The sequence below is a fragment of the Lathamus discolor genome, chromosome 3 (assembly GCF_037157495.1).
Source record: "Lathamus discolor isolate bLatDis1 chromosome 3, bLatDis1.hap1, whole genome shotgun sequence".
In the NCBI taxonomy this organism is placed as follows: domain Eukaryota; kingdom Metazoa; phylum Chordata; class Aves; order Psittaciformes; family Psittacidae; genus Lathamus; species Lathamus discolor.
The window spans coordinates 43431313-43454705 of NC_088886.1; the positions used below are offsets into that span (position 1 = coordinate 43431313).

At 39.4% G+C, this 23393-nt stretch overlaps 1 protein-coding gene and 1 non-coding gene across 2 annotated transcripts in view; one reads left to right on the top strand and one right to left on the bottom strand.

Annotated features, from left to right (window-relative positions):
- The window catches only part of SLC9A9 (solute carrier family 9 member A9), a 207940-nt gene that overhangs the window by 55399 nt on the left and 129148 nt on the right, over positions 1–23393 (top strand). The gene's annotated exons all lie outside the window — the stretch shown is intronic.
- LOC136012471 (small nucleolar RNA U3) lies at positions 19524–19648 on the bottom strand. The gene has a single exon (XR_010611772.1). It is a non-coding gene; the product is annotated as a small nucleolar RNA U3 (small nucleolar RNA).

Sequence of the window (23393 nt, forward strand, 5' to 3'; positions counted from 1 at the left end):
ACATGTCTGCTTTTACTCAGAAAAACCTATGTGAGTAATTACACCACAAGTGTTTCCTACATACTTTGTTTTCAAGCAAATTGACTTGGCACCCCTGTCCACCTTCTAAGTCTGCCTGCAGCATATGCTTTTTCTGTAGAAGTATTTTATATATGCTAACATTAAAGCAAACAAATAAAACATATGTAGGAGAATATATCTGAAGATATTCGAACTTCTTCTACATGTGTTTAAATATCCTTATAGTCTTTACAATTACAGATTGTTTCACTCTTTGGAATTTAATTTTAGACAACAGATTATGGCAATGTTTTATGAAAAGGCCTTTCCAATCATATTTGTATTACAATTTTTAATAAAGAAATCATTCGCAGGTACATTGTACTTCATCACCAAGAAGTTTACCTGAGTTTATTCTGTAGCTTCCAGAATTAATGAGTATCACCTAAGATTACGTTTCTTATATGGCTCTATCATAATATATACTGTATGGAATGACTCCTTTTGCTTTCATGGGTGTTGGTCTATGATGTAGTGAATATTTTCCCAGATGATGGGTTTTTTTACCACTGCTTGTATCCTTTAACTCCTGGGGTTTCAACTCCTTCAGCTTGTTTGCAAAAACATTAACAGCAAAATATAGCTTGCAGATGTTCCAGCACACATAAAGCCGTTGTCTTAGCTATAAACTTAACCCTCTGCCATCCGATTCCCTGAATAAATCATTTATGGATATTTTTGAGCAAATAAGGTTAACCTTTTTTTCACTTTCATTCCTTTTTCACTGTTCTATCTTCGTATGATGTATCACTTGTTGAAGGAAACACCTGCGTATATTTTGAGTGCACATACTGTAGGTTTGGGCTTGGCATGGGTGGTGCACATTTGCAAATAACTTTGATGGAGAAAGTGTGGAGAAGTTGTAGAAAAAGCACTGAATAGCTTAAGATGTGACTGAAAAGTAGCTGAACAGGTCATTAGCATTGAGACAGTGTATTTAGCAGAGCTATTTAATCTTTCTCATGCTGAGTGCTCAGTGAGTGCAGGATGTATAAAGCAGTAATGAATACTGATACATGTTCCCTGCTAACAAATTATCTAAGAGAACATTACACGAGAGATGTTTCCATTGTAGCTAATGTCAGAAGTGTTTGTATCATCATTATGTGAAAGACATGACTTCATCTCTCTGCTGGCTCTGTACCATTGCTCAGTAGGCCTGATGAAGTTGCATCCCCTTTCTGGAAGAGGTGATAGTGTGGAAGTCACATTGGCAGCAAGGACATCAACATATGGCGCCTTTCACAGGTAATCAAAACAAGTGAGTGGCAGCCAGGGGACACAGGACACGTGATATGGTCACATGTAAGACATACAGCAAGGAATGAATTTACCAACTTGTTATACACCAGTCAAGTTAGATACATGAATGAAGTGGAAATCCTGGAGATAAAAGGTGTGGTTGATGATCACATGGCAGTGAAACCGGTGAACACAGAAACTAGCTGACACATGAAATGAAGACCTCCCATGTCAAAATGCTAATTGCCTAGAAGGCTTAGAAGTAGAGGTATTTTGGGGCAGAGATAAAAGTAATACTACAAGCATAGTTTTCTTGTGAAGTTTGCTTTGCCATTTTTAAGTGATACACCTTAGGTATGTAAAGGAGGAGATGACAAACTTGGAGGTTCAGACGAAAGTAAAAAGGAAAGTAAAGACCCCCCTAAGAAAGAGGATTGTTTTGAAATGGGTATCCTGCCTCTTCTGTAAAGTATCTATCGACTGTGTAGATTTCCACAAAGCTTATTAATGCCTATTTGCAAAAAACTGGCAATGGAAGGTGCAGACTTGACACAGTCAGGCCATAAGGCTCCCTTGGCAAAAGTCTAGGACCAGTACCAAAAGGCTAAATTCTTAGAACTAGGTAAGAACTAAGGGTGTAATCCTGCTATTTTAGGACCCTTGCTGATAAGAACAGTATTTGTGGGTGAGATGCATATTTCCAGTGATGCTCACAGAAGCAGAAATTCAGTGAGCATCTATTGGCCAGATAAGATGGTCTCAAATAAATAGGTAACAGTCAGGTTTTTTCTTTTTTTTTCAATCTGTGCTTGTAGAACAGTACTGCAACCCCCTTCTACATAATAAGCTTCTATAGATTGGTTCAAAGATTTACTTAGTGGTTTACCATGATGAAGAAATTTCATTTTCCAAAGTTCTTGGAATATAACATTTTCTCTAACAATAGGTATATTTCAAGTCCATTTTTCACAATCTAGCTACAACATATGACACTATATCTGTGCTTGATGAATTAACTGTCCATAGAATCCAGACCCCTTTTTAATAGCTTAAAAGCCATGAAATTTATGACAAATTGCTTGCAGGTTTCCCATTTCACCTTGCTTTTGTCTTTCCTTGTGTAGTGTAAACAGAGCTTATCTGCTGCAGTAGGTTAAATTGTAAAGGAGGAACTCTAATTATTCAATGTGCATTCAGAGTATTGAGGGGAAAACAGGCAGGGCAAATTGATAAAGATAATGGTCAGCTTTACTATGTCCAGTAAGGAAATCCCTTGTAAAAGTAGTTTCATGGCTCATCTTAAATATTTCAAGGATATACATATACCAACATATGTCATAGCATACCCCTTTCCTGCTCAAAAAATACTTTCATTCTAGTCTAGTAATATCATATACAAGTTAAAATAATGCTCACACTATTCTTTCTTGGCAGAAGGTCTCCTGGAAACTTGTATGGAGCTTTCTAGAATAACACAGCAAAAGTAACTGAGACAAATTTATTTAAACCCAGCATGATTTCCAGGAGAAATAACTCAGAAGCCAGAGCTCCACTCAGCTTGTGCTGAGCACCCTCTGAGGTTGACATTCCTCAGTGATCACTGTCACTGACTTATGAAGTCAGAGAATTCCTTCTGTCACACTGGTTATTCTTACTGACAGTTACAATCATAATATTACTAATTTTAGTTCAGGTTAGATCTCTTCAAACTATACAAAACTTTTTTTCATCAAATGGACCTCAAATAGAAAATCCATAAGAACCTTTAAACCCTTCTGGGTTTGGTTGGTTGTTTCCCTACATGTTTGTTACTTCAGTGGTTTTAATTCTGTTATTATGTCATTGAACCTGAAGATAGTTTACACAGGAATAAAGTGTAATCAGAGACTGAAGAAACAGACATTGGACAAACATCAAATACAGGTACAAATATTCAGTTTATGTTTCACTTTGTCATTGGCCTGGTGAGGTAACTATCCATTATCTGTAAGTGTTACTTTCCGACTTTTCAGTATTTCTAATTGTGATTCTTTGTGTATTGTATATTAAAATCAGCAGTTCTAAAAAGGACATGAAAAGATATTGTAACAGTGCTGCTGAATAATGAAGTTGGGAGCTGGGATTTGCAGGAAGTAATATCAGCTTTGAAAGCTATGATGAGTGTCTCCTTGATGCGTATCTCAGCGGATGTGAGACTCCTTTAGGACTATTTTAAGCTTTGTTCTTTTGTCATGGACTGTCTCTAATTTGGATCCTTTGCCCTTCAGTTTTGGGGGTATTATTCTGTATGAATTTTGCCACACTTTGATCCCTGAACCCATTGAATAACAAATTTTGCAGGCGAAAGTCAGCTGAATGTTCTCATATTTTTCACTTAAATCGTGGTTATATTCAGAAAGTGGCTTTCAAAAGGGACATTGTGGGCTTCCATACATACTGTCTCAAACTCTTTTCTATCATGTTTAATCAACTAAGAAACAAGGACTTTTTTATCAGTCAGTACTTCTGTCTTTGTTTCAGTTTTCTCCTCCTCCGTAGGTAACTGAGAGTTCATTCAATCTATGAACATGGTGATGTCTGTCAGCCTTTATCCCATGCCTCCTGCTAAGGACATATTAGGCATTGTTAGGCAAAAAGTATGAATGCTTCAGTGTTGAGTCATTACAGATAAAAAAAGGATGTTTCTCTATTGCCCTTGTATTTTTAGCCTTTTTTTTTAAACCAATTATTCATGCAATTTCTCAGTGTCTTTTACCATACTATTTCAGCCACTGGAGTGAAAAAGAAACTTATTTAAGTTCTGTTTATTTCCAACATGTATCTGAGTGCAGACAAGATGTTATTCACTCATCCTGGGCATATCAGTACGTAAGTAATAATGTGAAAAAACCTACTTCTCTTCCTAAGTGGGCCCTTATGCGCACACAGTTAGTAGCTTTAGTGTACCTACACATAACACTGTTCAGCTTTTTTTTTTTTAAAGTGTATGAGCCTCATTCCTTGCCAGCTATTGTACAAGGCGTGCACAGTCACGCTTCTAGCCCAGGGAGAAAAGAGGGAAATAGAAGCACCTGTGCCATCAGATGACAAAAATGTAAAAGGGATTAACACATGCAGCATTTTCCTGCTTAAAGAAAGTAGGTGGCACATAGGTTTCTAAGTGTGGGAAAAGATGGTGAAATGGAGATGGAAGGGAAAGTAAGAAACTGAACTGTTGAAAGCAACAAATGGACATTGTGAAGACCTGGCTAGAAAAAAGAAACAAGGGTGAGAAAACACAAGACATGGTGAGAAACAAAGATAAGGCATACTGTGTAGATACAGATCCTGACAGTCCTGTAGCGAGGACACTTTAGAGGGAAGAAAAGCTTGTTTACTCATAGGGCTGCAGAGAAAATAACTAATTATTTTTCTCTGGTGCAATTTGCAGTTCTGTGTTGGTTTTTTAGGAATGTCTATGTTTGAAATCCTTAAGCAGGACATGAAAATGTGCTCCTGAACTGTAAAGAAACTGCGAAAAGTATAGGAATTAGGACAGCAGCTCTAAAGAGCAGTACACTGCAATCAAGCAATGCATCTGAATTCAGAAAAGGAATGAGATTCTGCCAGAAAGGGAGTTGCTCCCAGACCTTTTCTTGGTAGCTGTTTTTATGTAAATTCACTTGGCAGAGCTGGAGGAACTGAGGCTTCTATGAGCCCCATGGCAGGGCTAGAGAGGGGGTTGCCTTTGCAAAACCCAGTATAGGACTTGCAGATCAAAGTAAGACCAGCGCTGGACCGCAAGAGGCATAGGAAGTGTTGCTCAATGGTACTGAGTTGCATGACCTTGGATCTTGACAATCTAGGGATTTCAGTGCCTCTGAGCTGCAGATCTGGACAAATGACTAACTGGATCTCTGGAATTGACCATTGCCTCATTCCAAATTAATACTATTTGCGATTTTATTCCCACAAAGGTTCCTGAGGAAGGATGACTGTCACACTTTGGAGGAGAATAAAATAGAATTACTTAAAGCAAAATGCTGGATGGAAGCTCAGCCCAAACATTTCACTTACTGCCACCCCTTAAACAAGATGAACGTGCCTACTACTCCAAATGTTGATAGAAAGGCTTATGTACCAAGCCTTGTGTACCCTGGAAACCACTGAAATAACAGAGTTGTGCAACAAGTTAGTGAATGATTTTAAAAGATGTATGAGGAATCCTTTCCATCTATTATTTCTATAATAATGAAATTATGGTTGTCCATCTGCTCTTTTTACCTTTGAGGAAGGGTTTACTCCCAGCTTATTTTGTTGATGATAATTAGAGTTTCACGTCACTGACCATCTGGAACAGGAGATGTGAGCACTGGGAAACTAAACAAACTTGCTATTAGCAGGAACTTTAAAAGAGCTTCTTTCCCAGAATCACAGAATCACAGAATCCCAAGGGTTGGAAGGGACCTAAAAAGATCATCTAGTCCAACCCCCCTGCAAGAGCAGGGTAACCTACAGTACATCACACAGGAACTTGTCCAGGCGGGCCTTGAATATCTCCAGTGTAGGAGACTCCACAACCCCCCTGGGCAACCTGTTCCAGTGCTCTGTCACTCTTACAGTAAAGAAGTTCTTCCTGATGTTAACGTGGAACTTCCTATGCTCCAGTTTACACCCATTGCCCCTTGTCCTATCACTGGATATCACTGAAAAAAGCCTAGCTCCATCATCCTGACACCTACCCTTTACATATTTGTAAACATTGATGAGGTCACCCCTCAGTCTCCTCTTCTCCAAGCTAAAGAGACCCAGCTCCCTCAGCCTCTCCTCATAAGGGAGATGTTCCACTCCCTTAATCATCTTTGTGGCTCTGCGCTGGACTCCTTCAAGCAACTCCCTGTCCTTCTTGAACAGAGGGGCCCAGAACTGGACGCAATATTCCAGATGCGGCCTCACCAAGGCTGAGTAGAGGGGGAGGAGAACCTCTCTTGACCTACTAACCACTCCCTTTCTAATGCACCCTAAGATGCCATTTGCCTTCTTGGCCACAAGAGCACATTGCTGGCTCATGGTCATCCTCCTATCCACCAGGACCCCCAGGTCCCTTTCCCCTTCACTACTTTCCAGCAGGTCAACCCCCAACCTGTACTGGTACATGGGGTTGTTCTTCCCCAGATGCAAGACTCTACACTTGCCCTTGTTAAATTTCATCAAGTTTCTCCCCGCCCAACTCTCCAGCCTGTCCAGGTCTCGCTGAATGGCAGCACAGCCTTCTCGTGTGTCAGCCACTCCTCCCAGTTTTGTGTCATCAGCGAACTTGCTGAGGGTGCACTCAGTTCCGTCATCCAGGTCATTGATGAAAATATTAAACAGCACCGGTCCCAGCACCGACCCCTGAGGAACTCCACTAGTCACAGACCTCCAGCTAGATTCTGCGCCACTGACCACAACTCTCTGCCTTCTTCCTTTCAACCAGTTCTCGATCCACCTCACTACTTGATCGTCAAGCCCACACTTCTTTAGCTTATCTATGAGGATGCTGTGGGAGACAGTATCAAATGCCTTACTGAAATCAAGAAAAACTACATGTATTGCTCTACCATCATCCCTCCACCTAGTCACTTCCTCATAGAAGGCTATAAGGTTGGTCATACATGACTTCCCCCTCATAAAACCATGTTGGCTGTTCTTAATGACCCCCTCATCCTTGATATGCCTAGTGATGGAGTCAAGAATAAGTTGTTCCATCACCTTTCCAGGGATGGAGGTAAGGCTGACCGGTCTATAATTACCCGGGTCCTCCTTCTTGCCCTTCTTATAGACTGGTGTGACCTTTGCCATCCGCCAATCCTCAGGCACCTCGCCCATTTCCCACGACTTACCAAAGATGATGGAGAGTGGCCTAGCAATGACCTCCGCCAGCTCCCTCAGCACCCGTGGGTGCATTCCATCCGGACCCATCGATTTACAGATGTCCAGTTTGCATAGCTGATCCCTAACCCAATCCTCATCTACCAAAGCAAACTCCTTTGTCCTGACTCCTTCTGGGGCTATAGAAATCCGGGGCCCTTGGGGAGAGTCTGCAGGAGTAAAGACAGAGGCAAAGAAGGCATTCAGCACCTCTGCCTTCTTTACATCCTCTGTCTCCAGGGCACCCACTTCGTTCAGCAGTGGGCCTATATTGCCTCTTGTGTTAGTTTTATTTGCTATGTATTTGAAGAAGCCCTTTCTATTGTCTTTAACCCGACTAGCAAGATTGAGTTCCAAGGAGGCCTTAGCTGTCCTAATTGCCTCCCTACATCCTCTAACAACTGTCCTATATTCCTCCCAAGCGGCCAGCCCCTCCTTCCATAATCCATAGATTCTCCTTTTCCACTTGAGTTTGCCCAGCAGCTCCTTGTTTAACCACGCCGGTCTCCTAGATCCCTTACTTGATTTCCTACTCAGTGGGACGCTCCGATCCTGAGCTTGGAAGAAGCGGTCCTTGAATGCTAACCAACTATCTTGAGCCCCTTTACCGCCTAGTACACTTTCCCATGAGACTTCCCTTAGCAGTTGACTGAAGAGGCCAAAGTTGGCCCTTCAGAAATCCAGAACTGTGGCTTTGCTAGGTATTCTATTCCTCCCACACAGGATCCTAAACTCCACCATCTCATGGTCACTGCAGCCAAGGCTGCCACTGACCGTCACCACTTCGACCAAACCCTTCTTGTTGGCGAGTACTAAATCTAGCAGCGCTGCTCCCCTAGTTGGTACGTCCACCATTTGCATTAAGAAATTATCATCAATGCACTCGAGGAACCTCCTAGACTGTGAATGACTGGCTGTGTGAGTCTTCCAGCAAATATCGGGGTAGTTAAAGTCCCCCACGACGACTAAGGCATGTAGTCGCGAGGCTATCCTACATAAAATGATGGTGTCCTTGCTTAATAAAACTTCTTTTCTTTTTGTTCCATAAGCCTTACTGTACTGACCAATGTTGTGCATAAACTGGGGGGAAATATTCTAGAATGTCTGTAACGCGTGTTCTTGATGGCATTTCAGTGTGAAAATGGTGATTTTGACCAGAATGGTTTCAGGAGGTAATTCTCATCATTCTGTTTTTTCCACTTCTTGCTATTTCATATCTCTTTTTCTAATATCAGCTCCACATTAAAATTCTACTTAGCTTCTAGTCAATAGATGCTAAAGGTCTTTCTAGCTACATGTTACTGTATTAGGTCTGGTTGAAATGAAGTTCATTTTCTCCATAGCAGAACTCATAGAGCTGTGCTTTGTACTGGTAGGTAGAACGGTGTTAATAACTCGAGTGTTTTGACTACTGCTAAACAGTGCTCCCACAGCATCAGGGCATCCAACATCGCCCCCGCACCAGTAGGCTGGGGGTGGGCAAGATCCTGGGACACAGCCAGGACAGCTGACCCAAACTGACCAAAGGGATATTCCACATCATATAATGTCTGCTCAGCAATAAAAGCTAACAGAAAGAAGGAGGAATGGGGCTTTTGTTCTTACAACATTTGTCTTTTGGTGCAACCACTAAGCGTACTTAAGCCCTGCTTCCTGGGAACTGGCTGGAAATCACCTACTGATGGGAAGGAGAGAATAAATCTTTCACTTTTCTCTGCTTCCACATATTGCTTTTGCTTTATTAAACTTCTTTATTCATGACCCACAGTTTTTTCCTATCTTCTTTACTCTCCTTCCCTGCCAAGGGGGGGAGTGGTAGAGTGACTTGGTGGGCACCTGGTGTCCAGCCAAGGTCAACCCACCATAGTTACCTAATTGGCTCTGTTTTGTTTATATAATTTATTTGAGTAGGCAGCCTTCAGTTGCAGTCTGCTAAACTAGAATAGATTTCAGTGAGTACTGTTATGGAGATTGCCCTCAGGGATACATGAAAACGTAGCTTAGCTGAAATCAGCTGGGAATGTCTGTACTTGTCATATCTAATAAAATCAGAGTAGCTGCAGGTATCTCTGTCCACTTATACACAAACAAACGGATAAAATTAAAAAATATGAACTGCATGTTCAGGATTATGAATGCTGCTTACAGTGCTTGCAAATCACATCTAAAAGGCAACTATTTAGCTACATTTTCTGTACAAATGACCAAAATGGCATCAAAGCTTCTTTATTTCAAAGATTTCTATTGGGAACTCTCCAGAACTGAAGTACACCCTGGTAAAAGTCAGCTTGTTTTTGAGCTCTTCCAGATGTTTTTCCCTTGTCCAAATAACCTTTCTCCAGTGAATAAGACAGATTTTCTGAGAGCAAGATAATTACATTCAGAGTCTAATTCTACTTATGGAGACAACTCCCTTTCGGTTTAAAATGAATGTATTGATACTACTTCCCTTGAAGTGTTCCAAAAGAAAGCTAATTTCATCCTTTCTGGATGAGATACTGTACATAAGAGTCTGTCTAGGACTTACAGTAGATCAACATATTTTTCAAGTCTTCTTGGAAGGGAAGACAAAAGAGGAGAATGTATTAGAAAGGTGGGGGAGAGCTTGCCATTCCAGCTACTGGGTACCCACCAATACCTATTCATTGTTCAAATCCATTCCAGAAATACAATATTGAAGGCTACAGCTATCTCAAAATGACTGAGGTGTTGTCACAAGAGGAAGAACTCCCATCAAAATTATTTTATTCTTTGAAGATCAGGTTGTGATTACATGAAAGAAGAACCCCCTCACACTGTGGCAGAATGGACAGCATATTTCCATTGGCTACCCAGAAGCACTTGGAAAGACTGACGTCTCTAGGGATCCCTCTGTGAACCCCTCCAGAAGCTATGTGCTCTACATGCAGTTTAATTTGAATGTCATCATTCTGACCTGCTCTAAATCTTTCAACTTTTTTATTTACTAAGAACAACATCAGGTAAACTCATTCCTGCTGAAAGCCTTGATCTTTTAAGGCTCAAATCCTTAAGTTCCTGAGTCTGTTAGAGTGAACTGACATAACTTTACATGAAATTCTTTTGCGTGTGCACATGCGTACGTACATACTTATGTGTGCATGGAGAATCATCCATAAAGCACATCAAAATAGTGCAAAGGTTATCAAGTACTCAAATGCTACATAATGCCCCAAGATTTTAATGTCTTACAGAAGAGCTGAGAGGCACCTTCTGTAAGTGTTTTAATCAAATGTAATTTTTTAGGTTTATTTTATCATTCAAAGAAACCTCCCCCTCTCCATACCCAAGACATCATTTCAGTGTGTACGTTTCACCTTTCGGATTAGGAACTTCATCATTTTCAGAATATTCTTTTGTCACTTGAGCAAAGAGAATAATTGATAAGAGTAGCATGCAGCTGCCTTCCTTGAGTGCCAGGTGCATCAGGAGAGACTGCATACCTCTAGCTACTGCATTTCATAGCTACTTAAATGGTAAGACTCAGCAAATTTCTGGTTTTAGGATTTATTCTAATGATTAGAGAGCCTCACTCACTTGTTGTTTCCATCTTCTGTTTCTTTGGTCTCAATCTTATTCCTTCTCTTGACTTTATTTTTCCAATAGACAAGAGTCACCATCTCTGTCTTGCTCTACCTATTCTGAATTGCATGACCTCCTCCAACAATCCTGTTGCAGTCACCAGTTCTTTTGTCTCCCACCTGAGATGGAAAGAAACTATTTCTAAAGTTAAGCTAGGACTGTAAACTTTTAATCCAATCACCTTCATTCTTTAAAGCCAAGAGATACCCTGTCCTTATTACAGACAGACACACCTCTTTGTTAATCTCCTTATTGCATTGTGACAGAGGACCAGACAGAGCGATGCTGCTGATCAGTTCTGAAGGCTGGCAGAACAGTAGATTGCAGAATTTGGGGATCAGCAATTGCAGGAAAAAAATTGTAAGTTCTAGATGGCACATGCCTAATACAAATGAGAGCTTAGATTTTTAGCTGTTGAAGTTTATCAGATTTTTGCTGAGATTTGTCAACTAAACATTTCAGAAACCTTAAAAAATTGCTCAGTTTTGGCACATTTTCAGAAGGGTGAAAGATGCATGAGTAACAGATGGGCAATTTCCTATTTCCTCCCCTTAGAAGTGACAAGTCTGAATTTCAAAGTGGCACAGCATTGTAATTATGTAGTTGTAAGGTTTCTGTCCAAGATAAGCACAAATGTATTCTCTTTGTACTGGTTCTGCAAAACGGCTGATTTTTTTTTTTTTAAAGAAACAGTATTCACAAAAAGCGCAAATGCAGCACAGAAATGAAGCCTAAATGGTGGTGTTGTGGCAAAGTCACAAACCATGCAAAAACACAACCCAAATAAAATTAGGGCATTTCCTGTCATACTGCAGGTATGAGCTAGACCAAAAGAGAGGAAACATTGAGGACAGCAGTTGTGCAAGTGGCCCTGAAAGAGGACAGTGTGACAAAACTTGTTCATTTCTGCTATGTTCAGGGAAATGGGACTTCTGAACATGTCCTGTAAAGACCATTGTACCAAAGAAATAAAAATCCAGTCTTGCTACCAGTTTCCTCCTAATGTGTTTGGTACTTTGATGTTCCCAACTAATTGCTAATTATAATGATTTAGTTATTCTGAATGTAGTATGCATATGTGTATGTTGTTCGGATTCATAATGAAATTTCAGTATATTTCTGGGGAGACCTAGTAACATTAGAATTTGGATTTGAAAAGGAAGGTTTAAATATGATTAAAACTTTGAATAAAATATTATCCAACAATACACTGAATAAACTGATATTCACAATTTTCTCAAAGTAATTTCTTCATTACAAAATCTCACAGAAGTTAAATAATTTTTAAGCATAGAGCATTTTCATTTTGCCTCCCCATTCATTGCATATTTATACTCACTTAAAAGAAATCAAACAGTTCTTCCTTTCTACATTGTTCTACTGATCTGTAGCAAGCACAGCCAAAATGATAGTGAGATGAGAATAATGGAGTGCCTAGCAGACTTCTGTTCTCTCCCTTAGACACACTGAGAAAAGGTTATAGCTGAATGAAAATATTTCAACCTCCTGGACCATTTAACAGTGCACATCTTCTTTATCACAGTATTTTTATACCTACAGAGTAATGTTAATGGTATTTCTAAACCAACATTTTAGGATGTTCACAGTTTTACATTCTATTTCTAGAGTTAGCAGGGCTTAGCCCATAGCTAGGAGAGTGTTTTCATTGTTTCATTGTGCATTGTTAGAGTGAAGTAAATGCAAAAACCTGTGAGGCAAGACTCCTTCGTTCTAGTAATTGTGAGGGTAATGAAGCTAGCCAGAATTATTTCCATTTTATTAATAGCTGTGTTTAAGCCTCATGGAAGTGCCTGTCAAGAGGAAGTATCTATTTTAAAACTAAGTGGTGGAAATTAGTGTGCTATACTAAATGTTTATCCATAAATCAATGAAGTCTTCACAAATCCAGAAAGAAAAATTGTCTATTTGGCTGCCTATCATTTCTGTGAGATTTTCCAGAGTCATTGGATCTAGGCCACAGGTAATAGCAGATACCTTAATTTTAAACAAAGGGAGATCTTACTTGACTCTTAATCTTACCTTTGAGGAATAGTTCACTACCAGCTGACAGTTACATGTTCAAAAACCTTAGCATGTGTACTTCTGAATAATGTATTCTTATCAAAGCAAGAACTCCCATCCAGTATATTTGGTATAAAGTCTCTTAGATTAAGTGATTTGCAGTGTATTTAGGAAAGGGCGGGGGGGGGGGGGGGCAGTGTTAGGATTATATTATCCACATTATTGTCACAATTCCAAATAGCTTTTAAATTTTTCTTCAAGCGTGGCATATGTTTGTGTAGCACTGCTTGAAACTGGCTTATCATTTGAAACTTCCGTACCAGGGATAGGGAAATAAAGACTGTAACAACAGTTTTGAGGAAACTATCCTTGAAGACAGAAATCAGAAAAATGGAATGTGTGTGTTCTAGTATTTTTCTTCTTACTATAACTTTTAAGGATAAAAAGAATTTTTACCATTGTGATTTCCTTAGAGTTTGGGACTGCAATTCTGTCCACATCAACTTCACTGCCTGCCTGGTAATTCCTCCTCTTTGTTTTATTTTACCACGACTGACAGTGAGTAATCCCCCAGAGTAAAGATTATTTTCAGGTGTCATAATCACCACTGATTTAACGCTTGAGCAAAACAATTCCCATAAGGTTCAGCAGCTACACCTCTGTTGTTCTCAGCAGCCCCAAGCTGCTTAAATGAGCCACTGAGACTGTGGATAGCCAGCTACAGTTTAGAATGGCTTCAGCCAAATAGTCTTTTGCAGCAACTAGGCAAGGAGAAAAGGTACAAGACAGATGCAAAGCTACCTTTCAATCCATGCGCCATCCTGACCGAGTCCCATACTGTGTGAGACTGCACAGTCCATCTCTAAACACCTCCTGTTCAAGATTTGGGCAATTGCTTTTCAGTCAGCATTTACCAGACATATAACTGCAATTTTTTATTTCTTTTTTTTTTCCACTTTGAAGTAAGTCCAGCGCTATTCCTCTCAGCTTCTCAGAAATTCTCTCTTTCAATACTTTTTTCTCCTAAGTGAATTGAATGGACTATACTTCCCCAACACAGTGCATTTTTACAGCAGATTACTATTAGTACGTGTGTTGGGACTTGTTGAATTGCACCTTCTTTGAAGAGAACTGCCCAGTCATTTTGGTTTTATGTTCTGTGTCGAACGTGAAAGGTATAGCAGTGACTTTAGAGAACTTCAGGCTGCAGAGTGACAAGGTAACAAGCAATAGGTAAGACTGCATTTTTTTTAATTTCTACCGTGGCTTGAATTTTTCTTTTTACAAGCTGAAAAAAATAGAATGTTCGCATATTATCAGAAAGGTAAATGAGGAAAGCTTTGGGCCTACTTTGCTCTTACAGGAATATTACTGCTATTCTCTATGCAAGGCTGACCAGCTTTTCTAGCAAGTGATGTGCCTTTCCCTAAGGTGAAATTTCATTCTATTCATTTGCTATATTTGGATCAGGAACAGAGACCCGCAAGTCAGAATACCCCTAAATCCCTATCCTCAGCTCCAGTACATCAAGAAAACAATACATGTAACATGTTTTGTTTCTGACATTATTACTGCCAACACTAGAGCATACAATTCACATCTGGTTTTATTTTAGACTTTCTCACGATAACAGCTGCATTTCTTGTCTTCGCTCAGAAACATTTTTAAAAATGAAATTGCCATGGCAACAGCTGCAACCATTTATTATAAAGCAATAGAAGTGGAACTAATATTTGAGAGAGAAGCTCTGTTATCAGTATAGTATTTCGTTCAGACAATGCCAGAGTCATTTTTCACTAGCCCTGTTTTTTAAAAGAAATATATAGAAAATATTTTCTATAATGAAATGTAGGTGGGATTGTACAGCTCTGGAGATTTAAAAGATTGTCTTCTTTAGATTAGTGGCTCATGTCAAATCCAGATTAGCAAGAGGCAAAAATTATCATCTGTTTAGTGGGCAAAAAAGATTTATAGGAGTACCGAGATTTGCCAAGCTACCTATGGTCTCAGCTGAAGCACAGAAACAGCAAGCTGGGTACACTGGGTGTGCCTTCACCTGGGCGATGAAGGGGGGGAAGATGTGACCCATTCTTGAAACTTGTTAGTTTCTAATGCAAAGATTCATAGGTAGTTTACAATGTTAACATAAAAGACTTCAAAATGAGCTATCCTTCCCTTGAGATTTTGCTTCATGTCACTTGCAACGTACTATGTTGCCTGAGATTTTAGTGTACTGTTTTCCCTATTAAAATGTGGCTAAAGAGAGAGGTTTTGCACTGACCTCAAGGTCATGTTGTTCCAAGTCAGAATTGAGATAGGGTCATCCAGCTTATGGCCCAGGTACATTAGAAATCACATGGCCCATTTTGTTTGCATTTGTTTCCAATATTTCTCAAAGCATTCAATTTATCTTTTTTTTTCTTTTAACTCCACAAGAATCTGGGTATCAGATTGACAAACTGCGCTCCAGACATGGAAAATGTGCATGAAACGTAAAATTATTTTCCTATTTAAACCCCTTCTGACTATGGTAAATATGTTTTGCAAGCACAGACTGTATGGGGATGGTATACCGTATTGTGGAGACATACCAAGGATCATGTGTCTCCCTATTTGTTACACATTAGAGAGTCTTAGGCAAGAGTGAGGGAGAACACTGAAACAGAAAAAAATTTGGATAGACTTTCAGACTCCTTTCACTCTTAATTCTTATGTGATTTAATGCAGTTTATCTTAGCCGATTGCATTCAGCATCAAGGCCCTCTAGTGTACTCTGTTCACAGATTCCTAAAGATGCTGGAGTTGTGTGAAGGGAGACTGGGGGATCCTTTCTCAATCTCTTACAGAAAACATTGAGGAAGTGAAAAAGCCTGAGGCTGTTGATAGGCCAGAAATGTGGCACAGCACTTCAGTATTGGCAATAGGCTATCCACCTGCTCCAGTGACCACCTGCATCCTCTAGCAGCAGACTTAGCTCTATATAGGTTTTATTTTAAATGCAAACAGTAGCTTGCAGGTTTCTTAACAAAGAGTATCCATATTTCAATGATTACTTACTAAACTCTAGATTTATTCCAAAGATTATCTTATAGTCCAGCTTCATTAAATTACTTTTATGTCATGGACAATTTATGTCAGGGAGGTAAAATAGAGGACAAACAGAAGAAAAACAGAACCTACTGCTGTTGTGCCTGAGAAAAAATTATGAAAGCCTGTGGTTCATACATTATCTTTGTAAGGAACTGAGATCTGATAGAAATCACAAAGATACAGTTTCCTTTCGGTTTCTCCTGTTCCTTCTCTTAATGCTTTGAATTCATTGTATCATATCACCAGCAGCAGGGTCACAGTTCTGTCCTTCCTCTTGACACCTCTGTTACACCTAAAACAGAGCAGTTACATGGAACAGTTGAGGTTTGGCTGACCAGTGGTAAGTATGGTGTTCTTTGCTGTTTTGCTGACAAAGAGGAAAGAAGGAATGGAAGGACAGGCTACTTGTTTTCCTCAATACAGGGAGGGCTGGGCACTTAGAGATTCCTCATGCTGTCTTTGGGAGTGAATTTGGAATGCTGTCTGTGAACACAAATCAGATACACAACCCTTGAAAGCATCAGTCACAGGATCTTCATGTGCAGGGGCCACAGGAAAATAGAAAGCTCTGAATATTAAGTAAGAACCTGCTGTGTATGTTCTTCCATTGATCAGTAATCTTATATTGCCCCTCCATGCCTTCGTTCAGATTCATTCAAGGGGATTTCAGAGAAGATTGTAGTGTACTGTAGTACTGTTAAACCATCTAACTCTCAGGAAGAAGTTGATTTAAACCCCAGAGGAGGGTGATGTGAGTAGGACTGTGCATTTGTGAAGGACAAGGACTGCCTATTATTACAAAGTGAAGGCTGCTATTCATCCCTTGGTATTTCACACTGCAGGCAGGTGTAGTGAGTTCTGCTACAATGTTATGAGTCAAACCCTAATGAAGGTAATGCTGTCTGGAATAAAATATACATAATTTTTGGATATTTCAGTCTTAACCTGCTCCTGAGCAAAATCATGGGCTGTGTGATTCTAAGAAAATTACAATTCAATAAAGGTTTAGTGCAAACTGTTTCTGCTTAATCTCTACTAGTTGCCCATAATAGCAAAGGATTTTTCATGAATAACCAAGGTCTTTGAGAGGTTCTCTAAAGTGTTTGGGTCATATTCTACTCATTTTTAACACCAGAGTGTATTTGGAACAACTGCCTTGAATCATTGGAGTTACTTCAGATACTCATCACTGTAATGGTAGTATGAGGCAGTGTCTCATCTAGAGCGTTCAAGCAGAATGACAGTAAATCATAGTCATTTAGTGGCAATCGGCTGCAGTGTTTTAATGTGTATCACTCAGTGCAGGCAACCATCAGGCTACATCATTCTATCAACAAGGAAGTAGAATTCAATTGACATAGAAAATGTCACATTTATTTGCAAGATTGTGGTCACTGTAAAAGACAAGGGTGGTTGAAAGGCTTCATTACCTCATCCTAGAATTATGCCCATAATTTTACTGTGGAAGGGGAGTTTAATTAAGACCACCCATCTTTCCAGTATTCCATCTTTTGTACAAATAAACCTGAGCTGTAGATGGAATTAAGCCTCCAAGAGCACATTAAACTCTTTTGCCTCTGCTTATAGAACACTTGCAATTACACATCAATTCAGTTTTTGACTTCCCGAAGTCATATATAATTTTCACTGAATCCCTATTACAGGGTCTCATCACCCTGAACTGGTGGTAAGGTCACATGAATGGAAGATTGTGTAGATGTTTTTGATAAATATTTATCAACTCTGAGTAACTCTGGAGACTTGTGGCTCACAGACAAGAAATTAAAGGATAATACAAAAGTAAAGAATGCTATAAGGAGAAGAATAAGCCCCCAGCATAAGGATGTGGACTTGTGGGAGCACATCTAGAGGATAGCCATGAAGATGATCAGAGGGCTGGAGCACCTCCCCTGTGAAGACAAGCTGAGAGAGTTGGGCTTGTTCAGCTTGGAAAAGAGAAGGCTCTGGAGGTACTTTAGAGCAGCCTTCCAGTACCTAAAGGAGCCTTCAAGAAAGCTGGAGAGGGACTTCTTACACAGGCACACAGTGACAGGACAACGGAAAATGGCTTTAAACTATAAGAGGACAGATTTAGATTAGACAGTAGGAAAATAAAGTGAGGGTGTTGAGGCACTGGCACAGGTCACCCAGAGAAACTGTGGCTGCGCCATCCCCGAAAGTGTCTTGAGGCCAGGCTGGAAGGGGCTTTGAGCAACTTGGTCTAGTGGAAGGTGTCCCTGCCCATGGCAGGGGTTTTGAACTAGATGGTCATTAAGGTCCCTTCCAACCCTAACCGTTCTGTGATTTTATGAAAGATGACAGGAGATAAAGATCTAACCGTCTAGGAAGGAAGGAAGTGCTGCACACTATGTTGTTATTAGAGAAATACAAATCATTAGGTCATTTTACAAGTTCAGATTGTTGAGTGTGAGAGCTGGGAGTGAATGATAACTCTCGACAAGAGTACCAGAAGGAGGAAGGCAAAATATAGTTTAGTATTTCTTTTTGTTTTATTCCATTTTCTTTTTGTTCAGTAAACAGTTTTAACTGAAATGTTTCTTAAGGATTATTGCATTTCTTAGGTGCCTGAAGATGCCTTTACAAAGTATGAGGTACTATTATTCACTGAATATGCTCTGCCTGGGTTGTTTAACTAGCATGCAGCAGATTTGATTCATATAAGAATAGAGTAACATATAGGATTTGATAACATGTAGGAATGTATTTCTTTTTTCCTCTAGATACTGACTGGAGAGCTTATTCCTCATTCATTGTTTGTTGTTAACTCAGAGAGTTGGTGGTTTGACAAATCACTGTTTTGTATCTTTTACAGTCGTGTTTTCTATGCAGAAAAATGTGTATCTTTTACAGTACCATTCTAACTTATAAGTTCTTATTTGAGTAGGCATAAGAGAGTAAGCATGAGAGATATGCAAGGCAGAGGAGGAATTGAGCTGTGCATATTAATACAATAATAATTAGTTTGATAGATATATGATCCTTCATAGTTGATTCTCTGTTTTTAATTCTTTGCACTATAAGCATCTATGCAGCTGATGAAGCACTAAGAGCTCCCTAACTGGGAGGGCAGACTTCAAGCTGCTCTAGATACACAGGCCATTTCTTTTCAAGCAGCGTTTGAAAAGACTGGAAACAATGAGCTGGATTACAGTTCTGGTGTCCAGATGAGAAGGATCATAGTTGCAGGCACAGAAATCTGTAAATTATGTGCCTTTTGGTATGATCAGCTCCTAAGTAGGGGCAGTCGGATGCTGGTAATAGCTTAACAGAATGTAGCACATACTATCACAGATGACCCACTATCAGCCATCTGTTTTCTGCTGCTGTGCTTCATTCCTTTTCAAACATACGGGACAAGCTTTTTTGTAAAAGAGTTGTCACTGGAAAACAACTGTGATATTTTCAAATAGATTTATGAAAACTAGATATTTAGAAGCAATAGCCATGATTTAAGAATGAAACATTCCTGTACCAAGCCTCAGATAAATGAAAGTATATTTTACTATTAAAGCCTTAGTTTTCTTTTACAAAGAATTTTAAGTCCAAGCTGCTGTTCATCAGGATTTCTTACTGTCATGGTTTAAACGACACAGGATGTCACCATCAGCGACCTTGAGATCTTCAAGGCCTGGACAGCTCACCCTCGTGGTTTGTGACGCCGTTCAGGTGCGATCACTCTCCTCTCGTGACCAACTACAGAAATGATCCCTGAAAGTATAGTCTCATGCTCTACCAACTGAGCTAGCTGGGCCTTGAAGATCTCCCGGTCGCTGCTGGTGACATCCTGTGTAGAGGTCCCATGGACTCTGCTCTGTAACTGCTACTGCTGAACCCAGGACACTTACCTCTCCCTAGAATGAGGTAATGAAAAGATGAAAAGTTAAGATACTTGTACAGATACATTAGGACAGCACATAACCATTTCTCAGATGCACAGGGCTAGAGAAGCTCCACACAAGATCAGATATGACTTCAGAATTGAAATTGTTCATCTCACTGGCCCATAAGGCCATTACTCATTGTCAAGACTACCATCTCACAACTCCTTTCTATGTGTCTGTAATGACTACAGGTCTGAGTTGTATTCAGGGTCAGAGGCAGGAGTGTTCCCAGCACCAATGTCACGAGGGGCTCAAGGAGGTTTTTCCTAGGCACTAGGGTATTGGGTTCAACCCTATCGAGGTTGGTGAGCTACCAGATAACTTTAAGGCAAAGGTGTTGGAAATTGCAGGGCAAGAATGAGATCACCATGATAAAGAGATGGTTTCCAAGGCTCCCTAAGGAGGTAGAGCAGGCTTCCTATGAGTAATGGCTAGGGAGGGAGAGAAGAAAGAGGGAGAATGACAGATTTTTACAGTCTCCAATGTTTGAGGGTAGATGAGAACTAAGATCTGCATTATGGAAAGTACCTGGAACATCAGAAACTACTCATTATTTTCTCTGACAGTACTGCAAACTGCTGCTGTGTGTCAGCTTGGATCTGATCACAGAACAAAACTGAAATAGTTACTGGTGTGGAAATTATTTATCCTTTGCCGCCAAAAATGACTCCTGATGAGCTAAAATGATTTCTGACTGCCCATGTTAATGGACAGTGTCACTCAAATTCTGCATCTGCTTTGTAATACTGCTGAGAAATGCATTAAGCTATCCAGTTACATCAGGTATGAGAATGCTTTGTGTCACCTAAAAAGGAGCCTAAGTGTAGATCTAGCCTATGATATTTTATGTTAAGCGAAAATCTAGCAGAGAACCTGATTTCCATTTTTTATTTTCATGCAGATAGTGCTTTTCCTCATAAATGGGAAAACTTATGCTTTCCATAAAGTCTGTGACAGCTTTACCCTTCCAGGTTGGCTAGTGCTTTGGCATCTGCCATCAGCTATCCACTTTGGAGCTGATAACAATCCATCCTGAGAAAGGTTTCCATGAACAGTAAAAGTCTTATATATGACAACAGTAAGCTTTAGTTTGGTTCAAAGTAATAAAAATAAAATGTCCTCTAATAGTTTATCAAGTCTGGAAAAGACTAGACAGGCACAAAAGTCAGAACAGAAAAGAGAGGAAGCAAGTACGCCATGACACGGAGAAAAAAGAATAGTGTAATCCCAGCTAAAAGATAGTTTCTAAAATACTACTGGATCTTTTTCTAGAATTAAAACCAATAGCACTGCTAGCAGTGAGCTGAAACCAGGCTGTGAGTGGAATAAAAACCGCAATGTGATGTATTGCCAAGAAGAATTAAGTTTTAGATATCTAGAAAAACGAAGGTTCAGATGATAACCACTTGAGCAGTAACGCTGCCACTAGTAACTTTTTTGTTTTCAGTTCTTATACACATATGAATAGAAAGTTTAATATGTGTATTTCTGTAAAATCCATGTTTCTGAAGCCTTAAATCTCTAAACATTTGCAAATATTGTCAGGAATTAATTCCAGGGAGACAGATTTCTTTATGCAGAAAGATGTACAGAGAACTCATCTATGTTCTTTCATTGCACCTTCTGCGCATTTGTGTTGCTTACTGATCAGTGTTTTAAACACATCTGACAGTTTGTTGTGGGAAATTTTCATCTAGAGGTTCTCTATATAATTTGCCACAAACTACTGCTACAACTGTCTGCTTTTACTAGTCCTAAAGTCTTCCTGCACTATCGTGTCTCTCTGCTCTCCCTTAATTGTCTGCAAACTTCTCTACTTCATATTTGCTTTTGTTGACAGCGCATATCCCAAACTTCTTTTATTTGTTTTTATTTTTATAGCTCATCTACTTATACTTACTGCGTGAGAAGCTGCTTTATGAGAAAGCCTTTACCAACATACAACTTGCCAAGAGAAGGTGTAGGTGTCAGGTGCTATGCTTGAACTTTGACATCTGACTTCTAGCTCAAACACTTACATTCTGGGGAAAATTATAGTTCAGTCCTTTCGTCTTTCTTCCAACACTTTTAGGAGAACTACGTAGTTAAAAAGTTGTGTGGGAACAGAAACTGTTTAGTTCAATCCACTTCTCTGAAAGCTCCAAGTTTTCTAACGTAGTGACCTACTATTTTCTATACAATGTCAGGAAAAAATAACCTTCTTCCCCTCTTAAAAATAACCTTGAACTTCAGAATATTTTTTTCGTGGCCTGTTTTATTTTTCTTAATTAGAAGCTGATGAAATCACCGTGTAGTTCTATAATTATTCATCACCTGAGGGAGATCCCACTTCATCCAATGAAGTTATTTTAAGGAATATGTGACCTTCTTGTATTTTCAGATATGATTTTTTTTTTATTATTTTAGATTGTTTCTGATCCTCTTCTGTGCAATATTATGTGGTGCATGATAGTATGGCAAATAGGAAGGAGGTCACTGGGCAAAAGGAAGCCCTTAGACTTAGCAAATGGAAAGAGATCTTCCCTTCTAAAGATAAAAAGCTGTTCGTGCTATATTCACAGGCTGGAAAAACTTATAGGAAAAAAAAAGATACAGGAAGAAACAGATCTTATGAATAAATGGTATTTTCCTTGAGCATAACTGAAGATGTAAAAAGTAACCAATTAAGATGTAACTGGAAACATGACTGCATACTTTCTACTGCAATAGCACTTCTGCTTGTCATGGGGACCTTTAGTATGATATCACTATAGAAGTCCATAGAAAGAAACATTCTTCATCGTGCTGAGCTTTCATCCTAAAATGATCTTAACAGATGAGAGAGGGAAGAAACAGAATCATCCGCGTGGTAAAACTTACACAAGCTGTTAATCCTTCTTTCTGTTCAAAGCAAAAGCTACCCATCCTAACTTGCAATTTGTTGTATAAATACATATTGCCTAGATTTCCTTTTTAAAAGCTGGGAAAGCACTTAACCCTGTCCACTGTTATTTGGTCAAGGAAGCACAGAAGAACTGGAAAGAAAAAGGGTCCTGTTAAATAGTTTTCTAATATAGAAAGTGCTGGATAATCTTACAAGAACCAGCAAAGGACCTAAGTAGTATTCTTAGCTCCAACCTGAAGGAGGGACAGAGGTAACCAAATTTAAATATATAGTAAGGACTGGGGCAGGTGTTTGTGAGATATGTCAGTAAAGCATTCAGTGAGAAACCAACAAAAATTTTGTATTCCTATCCTTCCACTCTATCTCATAATGGGTGGCCAATAAAGCATAACTTTTTATTAGTTCTGTTGATTTATCAATCTTTGAAAATAATTTTCTACTGCATTTATTTTCAGGATTTGCGTAATTCAACTCTGGTACAAATTTAGGGCAATAAACCCACTTTTTCTCATGCTAAGTCAACAGTTAGCCCCTAATAGTTAACAACTAAATACAGTTTCAAATTTAGTATCAAATTCTAACATACTGCTTGTTAATGAACTGTGATAAACCCCTTTTGTATCAGGCACAGATAGCCAAAATGGCAAGTCATGCAGCATGTTTCTTGAATTGCTCTCTGAGGAAAAGAAGTCAGAGTAGCGGTG